Source organism: Cynocephalus volans, chromosome 6 (genome assembly GCF_027409185.1).
Source record: "Cynocephalus volans isolate mCynVol1 chromosome 6, mCynVol1.pri, whole genome shotgun sequence".
In the NCBI taxonomy this organism is placed as follows: domain Eukaryota; kingdom Metazoa; phylum Chordata; class Mammalia; order Dermoptera; family Cynocephalidae; genus Cynocephalus; species Cynocephalus volans.
Genome location: NC_084465.1, coordinates 92,421,395 through 92,429,406, shown reverse-complemented (window position 1 = coordinate 92,429,406; position 8,012 = coordinate 92,421,395). Strand labels below are relative to the sequence as shown.

At 46.1% G+C, this 8,012-nt stretch overlaps 1 protein-coding gene across 2 annotated transcripts in view; it reads right to left on the bottom strand.

The window, feature by feature from the left end:
* Positions 1 to 239: 239 nt before the first annotated feature.
* Positions 240 to 8,012, bottom strand: part of MTURN (maturin, neural progenitor differentiation regulator homolog) — a 31,610-nt gene continuing 23,837 nt past the window's right edge. The window contains exon 4 of one of the 2 annotated variants that reach the window (XM_063100509.1): positions 240 to 297. The gene's annotated coding sequence lies outside the window, so the exon portion shown is untranslated. Of the gene's footprint in view, positions 298 to 5,697; positions 6,164 to 8,012 lie in introns of those variants that run through there. The other variant, XM_063100507.1, reaches the window with a different exon arrangement.

The following is an 8,012-nucleotide window of genomic DNA, read 5'->3' as shown; positions in this document are numbered from 1 at the left end:
CAGGGAGCACTCTCTCACGCATAAGCGGAGGGTTGGCCCGAGTTCTGAAGACATTAGGCTCTGCAGATAGACTTGATGAGTTCATTAGCATTGGGCTAGATGACATTTTTGGCTTGCTTCTGGATAACAGAATTTTTTCAAAAGCTTGCAGGATGTATCCAGAGAACAGGCTTCCCACACGCCATGAGAAGGGCACTGGTTTGTGCTTCCAGAATCAAACCACTCCTGAGTCACTTAGCCCTTCTCATAACCACTTACAGGAGTTATACGGGAGCAGGCCAGGGTCAGAAATGGAGCCTGTGAAGGAAGGGGAAATCAAAAGAGATCAGGAGAATTCAGCTCTGCCACCAAGCATAACCCACTCCTCAGCCAACACCAGTTTTCACCTGGGGACAAGGGACAGGCAGGAGGGAGAGCCAGCGAGGGAGGATGCGGCATGGGAGAAAGCAAGCAGAGCCGGTCACAGCCCTCATCGGGGTTTTGGTCGACCTCATTTATGCTTGGCCAAAAGCAGGAGCAGCAAAGAGTGGCTCCCACCTTCCACTCAGAAAACCTGGCCAGCTAAGCTCCAGGTGCTTCCACCTACTTAAACTGTTTGGCCCAAGGCCCTGCAGCTGAAATCTCCATAAAACACCAAGAAACAATTAATGTGAGTTGATAGATGACTTCATTCATCCCCTTCCCACTTTTTCAACACCCTCTTCCTCACTCTCCCACACATTCTTTTCGGGGAGGAAAGGAAGGGAAGGGACTACCATCGTTAGTGAGCAGCATTCCCTCCAGCCACTGCTGGGAGCTGTCACCTCCACGCCAGCTGGCAAGTGCACGGGTTAAATAACGGTCACTTTTCATACAAGGATTTTTCTCTGAGTACAATTTGAAAACTAAGACCACTTGCAAATATGTAGGACCTGCTTCTGAAGTAATAGTGTTGTAGTAAAGGATGTGATGATATCTCACATTAAATTTAGATGATGAACTTTGAATTATAACATGCTCCCTGTCGGGCAAGATAGGAGCAGAGAAAATGAAGGGTGGGGTCTGGTGGGACAGACCCGGGCCAGCACTCGACAAGGACGTACCTGGTGAAGTGAGGCACCCAACCCCAAACCCTACTGCAGAGTGAGATTTGAGGGGAGACTATATTTTATGTCCTGATCAGTTATTAGATTTCCATTTCTGATAACAGGGAATGCTGAAGTCAGAAATTTTTAAATTCTGACTTTCCAGAACCATCCTAAAGTTGATTCTCCACAACAGTTCATATTTTTACAGCCCCTTGCAGCCCCAGGCTCAAAGTGCCCCATATCATTTTTGAGTAGAAGAAACTAAAGATCTGAAAGACCAAACTCATATGGAAAGCGAGAGTCAGATCCTGAAAACCAACCTTGCTTTATGACCACGTGTTCCCTCCTCTTTCCAAACCTATGCAGCTTTATATTTCCGAAGGTCTGCTTTTGACTCATGTTTCCTGCGTGCCTTCCTATCATCCGTAGGTCATGTGGGAAACAGATGTGTTTGGCACTCTCTCCCTGCAGCCTCTCACCTGGGCCCAGGCTCACATGGCAGGACTCGGAGGGCCCTAATCATAAGGAATCTATGTGATGACACTCAGAACCCTAGAAGCAAGAAAAGCAGATTTGGGGCACCAATGTTTCTTATGAGACACCTATCTGGCCAGCTTTTCTTTCATTAACAGAGTCAACAATGGATGAGACATCCAAAGCAGTGGATGAGCTCGAAAGTGAATTGAATGTGCTTTGAAATGTGCTCATCTCCAATTTCCACTCATTCTCTCTGGGCCATCTTGTCCTAAGATAAGCACGACAATTATGCAGCAGTGGTGATGGCACTGAGGGGTGGGTGAGTGTAAAGGCTGCAAGTAAAGGCTGCAAGGTAGGCTGGAAATGTGTTTGGATGATTCAGGGATGCATTGAGACCAAAATCCTCGGCACGTGATGGTGACTCGATTGCACTTTACCGGGTATCAGTGGCCGAGAGCTTTCCTCTCACGCTCAGGCCTTGTCTTCATAGAGAGTGAATTTCTGCGGCTGGTTGTTTCAGGGGAAGTTTAAGTAAAAGCCCCTTTGTTATGAGGAGGGAGGCACTTAGAAGAGTCTGCAATGCCCCTGTCAAGGGCTGCTCAGTGGACAAGACCTAGAAAGCCAGGCACAGAAAGGAAGGCAAGCCGGCCATTCCCTCAGCCTCGTCCCTGCCGAGCATCCTCTTATTTTACAAACCTGTGGCCCCAGTTCTTCCAGCCACTTTCACATCTTTGCAAGTTCACAGATACTGGGGGAAAAGGCATGTTATCATCCTAACCCACCCAGCACGGCCAACCTGATCATGGGCAAAGCAAAGAGCAGAAGAACTGTTCTCTTCGTTCCATCCTGTGCTTGGGCAACCACGTAGACGAGCAGCATTCACTGTGTGAAGCTGAAGGGTAAGGCCTCCATAGTGTTGTGTGAAAAGAACCAGAGATTTCATTAAAAGAGAGACCAACTCCCATGACACTGTTCAGAGCATAGTAGGTAAGAGTGCTCTGAAGCTGAACTGCCTAGGTTTGAATCCCAGCTCTGGCACTTATTAGCTGTGTGATCTTGTGAAAGGTACTCAACTTCTCTGTGCCTGTTTCCTCATCTGTAAAAGGAGGATATTAGTCATAATATCTACCTTATAGGGCTGTTTGGAGGATTAAATGAGTTAAAAGAGCTTAGAGCAGTGCCTGGTACTTAGCAAGGATCACATAAAAGTTGTTTAAAAAGTTTTGTGTGCAATAGCATATACAGCGGGGGTATATTCACTCAGCACTGTTTGCTTCATGTCAAAACGACTGAAAAGTCACCAGGCTGTTCTATACTTGCAAAGAATACAGTCCACACTCAGTAGGATCAAAAAGCATCATTTTGAAATCTAATGGTACTAGTGAAACTGCTGTTAAGCCACTTAGCGTTAAGCTGTTTTTCCAGGGAGACCGGGCTTCCATTGTGCTTGTGACATGTTTGCTGTCCTTTCCAATATCCCTTCTCATTGAGTGGGTTCTAGGCTCATCCAAATCACCCAGCAAAGGACAATCCTCAGTAATGTTTGGTGTGTGGGTTAAGCCTTTTCCTAGACAGGAGCAATAAAAACAATGGAAAGAACAATAGAAACAGAGGGGAGCAAAGCCACTGCCTTGTTTCCCTTCCTGTTCCTTGTTGGGCTAAAAAGAAATCCTGGGGCAACTCTGGGAGCTTTTGTGGACTCCAGGGCTGCTCTGTCTGGACTTGGACTCAGGTGGTCTGTGACGCCCATGGTCATCGCAACAAGGTGCTCCTGTACCCTAGAGGCCCCAGGAGTGCCCACCCAACTATCTCAACCCTGGCCAGACTTCCCAAAGATGCTCAAATCCTTCACCATCTCTCCCCTGATCTGTGCAGGCCTCAGGGCGCTGGATTTGGGTTCTAAATAGAAACCCATGGCCTCCATCCTGCCCAGGGCACACTAGCAAAGCCTGCGGGCCACCAAACAGACAGGCCCCCAGGACGCAGAGCAGCCTCTCACCTTGCTCACAGCAAAGCGCAATGAGCCTTCCACCACGTCTCCGGCACTTCCCCAGCCATTCTCAGCTGAGCTGAATGCTACATCTCACCAATTGGTCAATATGTCCTGTCTATAGAATTGACTGCGTGTGATTCGGGGGTGTGGAAGCTGCAGAGAAAGACGGGTGGGAAGGGGAAAACAACTTGAGTCAAACATCAGGGATTTATGTATAAAGGACATGACGCCCTTCTCTTCTATGCACCGTGGGGCTTCTTGCTCCTCTTGCCCAAAGGCTCCAGGAACAAATGGGCACCGCGACTACACAGCACTAGAAAGGCCTTTCTTTATGTAGTGCTGACCTCTACAGGATCCCAATTAAAAAGCATCCCTGAGAACCAACTTCATTTTACTTGCTGGTTCTACCCCCACATTGTTGCTGTTACTTCCCTAGAAAATAAGGAGAAAATATCTCTGCTACTTTAAATGCTCCCTAATAGGAAATGCCCACCTTGTTCTTTGGCTGCCCAATTATGACTTGTCCAAATATTTATAAATGTCATTGTTTTCTACTCCAAAAAGGGGGAAAGATGAGTCAGAGATAGCAAAAGTATTTCAGACTTTTGCCTACTGCGGGACTAAAAAGAGAAGCCCAGCACCAGCTACTTCAGGACGCATTTCTTGAGTTTCCAAAGCACCAGATGGCCAGGGCTGCCAATTAGGGGATGGAATGTTCGTTCACCCCAATTCATCAGTGCACTGGGCAAAACTATCTGCCAGACACTCCTGCACACACACAGCAAGTCCACTGGGTACAGTCTGGTGCGGGGTCCAGACACTTGGCAGTCAGTTTTGCTTTGTTTATTCCATTGCACTTTGACCCATACATGTGCACACAAACACTGGAGACAATGTGGTATCCTACCTGGCCCGACTTTATTACAGAAATGAGGCTTATTTCTAATGGAAAACAAAACCATTTATTACGTCCTTAAGCAAAACCCCCAAATCCTCCTATTCTGTTGTAGCTTCTGATTCCTTATTTTTGATCACAAAAAAGGGAAGTATAGGAAGGCAAGAAAAAGCACTCAGGGATGTTGGCATTTAAGCTAATATACATCCACGATATCAGCTGTGGTCTTCATTTCTAAACGGGATCCTATGGGAGATGGGTTCGAAATCAGAGAAGTCCAGTTTTGCTCATGCCGCTTGTGCAGCCCTGGTCTTGTTCTGTGCTTCCCACCCTCCTACCAACTCCAGTAGCCAAGACAAGCTCGTGCCCAAAGAGAACTCGAAAATGAGTCCCCCACTCTTATTTCTACAGATGAGAAAACAAAGACTGGGGGGAGGGAGCAGAGGGGACATGTTTAGGGTCACTCAGTTGGTCAGGGACAAGTTGGGGCTAGAACCTTTTCCCCTTGGCAAACTGATTTCAGAATGACTAACTGCAAAGGGGAAATGTGGGTATTCCTAACCCCAATCCCCGCACTTAGATAAAGGGGCCAATCTGCATCTTATAAAACACGTCTGTGCCAGCGATCAAATAACAGCAGCAAAGGAATTCCCCCTAAGCAAGGCCCTGTGTGCACCGCGCTGCCCCTGCAGTCAGTCTCAGAGCAGTGAGGTCTGGAATGCTTCCACACAGCCCAGCACTTGAGTAGTCTCGGACAACATCCTCGTTAAAAACTAAGAGCCACGAATTAAGTTATCTAAAACACTCGCACAAGTCTCTGGGCTGTGCCCATGAAGCCAATTTCCAACCTAATTTAACAATCTTATGGAGACCTATTCAGTTGGAGAAAGAAACTTGCTATTAATCAAATAATGGAACTTACCACCAGCTTCCAGATCTATTATTTAAAAGATTTCTAATTGGTGCCAAGAGGCTAGGGAAAAAAAGAGGTTCTCACATACACACTATTAATTCAAAGGAAGAGTGGGAAATTGCTAAATACCAGCTACAGCATCAGAGTAGATATGTTAATGTCCCCAAACACACAAATTATTAACCTTTGACTTGCTCTCAGTGTTTTATGTCACTACCTCCTCCTCCTCTTCCCCCCAGCCATGGCGCCACCCGCTCACCCTCCCCACAAAGCCAGCTGATGGTCCTTATTCCCTGTTCCTTGTGTATAAATCACATTAGGTGTCCCCTGTGACCAAGCACTGTGGAGGGAGTAAAAAAGAGAGGTAGACACCACCAGGGTCTGGAAGGCTCTTTAATAGCAAGCGACTGGTAATTACATTGTGGGAGGAGCCCCTTGCTCTCAGGGGAGGAGGGAGCTGTGGACAGGGTTCCACACAGGGTTTACACTGTTTGAAGCATCTAACGAAGGGCAACAATTTTTGGCAACCCATGTCACAGTTTTGTAATTTACAAGAGATTTCTTTGAAAGGAAATATGAAGGCAAAGAAAGTACGTATACTCTACATGAAACATTTCTTGCCTTAAAAAAACCCCAAGAACCGTGGCTTGCTTTTGCTAAATTTTGCTCTCATACACAAATTAAGACTGGACCTCAGCTAGTTCAGACTCATCCTGGAACTGAAGCTTTCTTTCCTCGTCTTCCAAGCTGACAGATGTCTGCTCTGCATCTTCACCTGCCGAGATTAGACATCGGAAGGAGCCTACTAACAAGCGAATCTTGAGAAAAAAACAAAAGAAAAAAACAGGAAAAAGCAGTTTACAAAGAACAGATTGTCACCTTTCTCTCTGGTACCAAACAACTTGCATACAGTTCCAAGCAAATTCAAGGTTTATTTTTATGTGGCTGGGCACATGCTTTTAACTGCTTGTGCCTAGTCAGCCTTACAGTGCTTTACGTGGGGTTTCTAATGTGAAATGCTCATAGGTACCGGGTTTTTGTAATCCAAATCTAAATAAAAACATAAAGGACAACACATCATTTAACAATGTGCCCAATGAGCAGGAGCTATAGATAGTTTACCACAGACACCACGTTGCCATGGACACCACAGGCTACTGGTATTCTGGCAAGTTTTAGAATGACTCTGTATAAAATCTAAAAGACTTCAGCTTTTTATATCATACCATATCTATTACCACAAAACCAGGATAACTGATTGGGTCTTTATGAAAGAGGATTACTTTTTAATTCAAAAAAATGTTAGGCTTCTCTGAAGACTAAGCAATCAGCAATGGTATTTCTTTGGAGTGAACACTCATGATACGGAAGAGGGATCTGTGATCCACGTGTTTTAATTGTGCTCTTTCTACAACCCTGAAGCAGGTGGAGTTAAGAGGGCCTGCCCTGTGGCCTGTGCCGCCAGCAAGACCCACATGTGGTTCACGTTCTGCCTGCCAGGTGATTGGGGCCCCTCTCGAATTTGTTAGCACTAGAGAAGGACAGGCTTCTCTGGCTGGTGGCTGGTTTTCTCGAGGAAAAGAACACCAGATTTGCAGCACACTTGTTGTGTCCTTGGCTGGGGGGCATTTTTAAAGTGGCAAAGCCATCACCAACACAAGGCCTTGCCTCTCAACACAAAGTCGGCCTCTTTTAGAAAAGCAGGCCCCTAGTGAGAGCCATGAAAAGTTTTCCTGTGCCTCATGAGATTGGCTTTATTTTTTTTTTTTAAAGACTCAGACCCTAACTGTCCTATTCTCCCTTATTCATCTCCTCCCACCCCAAATTGAGTCCTGCCTATTCCTATATGCCTCTTACTGTGGGCAATCAGATTCGCTCATACCATAGTTTCCCAACTTGTGAATTTTAACATGCAAAGCACATTTCTAAAATAGAAATTCCAATGGCGCTCTGAGATCACAGCTCCCCTAGGTCCACACACTTTGTGCTTTTACGAAACAGAAATAATATTCAGAGGTGTATTGTGCTAAAAAATGGTTTGTTTATACACGAAAAATGAACAGTACAGAACTTTTCACTCAAGTACATGGGATACTAATTCTTGCACCAGGACGCAAGGAGAATCCCTACGTAACAGACTTTCCTGTCCTGGTTGGGGAAAACCAAAATGTTTTGCTGTGGGCTGCTATGGGCCTGGCAGACATGAGTGGACACCTAGTGTAACTGTCCATGGTGGTGACAGGCACTGTGTGGGGTTTCACCTCCCTCCCTAGCCCTGAAATTCAGTCTGATTCTCTGAAGCCTGCTTGGTATGATTATCAGGCAGAGGAAAGTCACCAGGTAGCCATAGGAAAAATGTCTGCACAATTCACTCAAACCCAGGATCACTTTGGTAACATTACCACAGGTGTGCTTTCAGATGTCACAGCTGGAGTGCAGTGATCAACAAGCAATCGATGCCCTTCACACACGCACGCACGCACGCACGCACGCATGCACACACACTCATGCACGTGCACACACTCTCACCCACTCTTTACTTTCACTGTCACTCTCTCTGCTGAATGACACGGCAAAAAAGTAAAAGTCCTCATCTTTCACTCTCTTCCAGCTCTTCTTGCAAATCTCCCCCTCTCCATTAAGTTAAACATATGCCACTTCCAAAGC